Below are 1,400 nucleotides of genomic sequence, written 5' to 3'. Positions count from 1 at the left end.
TGTGTGTGTGTGTGTGTGTGTGTGTGTGTGTGTGTGTGTGTGTGTGTGTGTACGTGTACAAGGGAAGTATGTGAACGTTTGTAGCTGTGATTATTATGTAACTTATTTTTTGATGGCACAGGGCCAGCTATTGTCATAATATGTAATAAGGCAGAGATGTATATGTTTGTGTGTCTGTGTTTGTCGCTACCACCATCGCTTGACAACCGATACCGCTGTGTTTATGTCCCTGTAACTTGTCGAAAAGATTGTAGATAGCAAAAAGGCGGCGAGCTGGCAGAATCGTTAGCACGGTGGACGAAATGCTTAGAAGTATTTCACCCGTCGCTACGTTTTGAGTTCAAAATCCACCGAGTTCGACTTTGCCTTTCATCCTTTCGAGGTCGATAAATTAAGTACCAGTTGAGTACTGGAGTCGATGTAATCGACTTAACCTTTCCCCACAACCAAATTTCAGGCCTTGTGCCTGTAGTAGAAAAGATTATTATAGATAGCAATGTAATCTCCTTTAAATCACACTTAATCGTCTTTTAAAATAGACACATTGGATAGGCTTAGATCAGTGGTTCTCAACCTGGGTTCATATGACCCCAGAGGGTCCATATAATATTTTTAGGGGCCCACACAAGCAAAATAATAAATTGGGGATCCATAATAGTATTTTACGGGTCCATGAAAAATTTTACAGCTAAGTTTCTCTCTTTAACATCATACGCAGTTCAACCTACGCAAGTTAATGTGTAAAAAAACAAAATAGGAATTTTAAAAGACGCATTTTTAAACTAGTTGTTAAACATTGAACAGTTATTGGGGTCCACCAGAATAATATAGTGATCAAAGGAGTTCATGGATAAAAAAGGGTTGAGAACCACTGACTTAGATGGATGGTTATGGCTGTAACTTATTTGACCGGAGTTATTCCTGATTCCGAAAATAGAAAGCTGGTAGAATCGTTAGCACATCGGACAAAATTCTGAATGGCATTTCTTCCGGCTATATACCTTTTGAGTTCTTATCCTGTCGAGGTTAACTTTGCCTCCCTTTTTTTAGGGATAGATAATATAAAGTACCCGTCAGTTAGCCGGGTTCAATGTAATTGACTAAATCCCTATCTCTCAAATTGCTGGCCTTGTGTCTGAATTAAAAACTTTCTTTATTCCGGTCTCACCAGTATTAGAGAGCTTGAAAAAAAGGCATGAACGCCACAACATCTTCTGAGTATGAGGTAATAAAAGAAAAATATTTTGGAATAAACTTTTTATGTTTGGATGTAAAAGAGAATATTTCGAAAGAGTAATGCGAATTGTCTAAAAAGAACGCGCGTGTGTGTGTGTGTGTTTGTGTGTGTGTGTGTGTGTGTGTGTGTGTGTGTGTGTGTGTGTGTGTGTGTGTGTGTGTGT

Source organism: Octopus bimaculoides, chromosome 11 (assembly GCF_001194135.2).
Source record: "Octopus bimaculoides isolate UCB-OBI-ISO-001 chromosome 11, ASM119413v2, whole genome shotgun sequence".
NCBI lineage: Eukaryota > Metazoa > Mollusca > Cephalopoda > Octopoda > Octopodidae > Octopus > Octopus bimaculoides.
The sequence above is the reverse complement of the archived record's forward strand: the minus strand, read 5'-3'. Positions refer to the sequence as shown.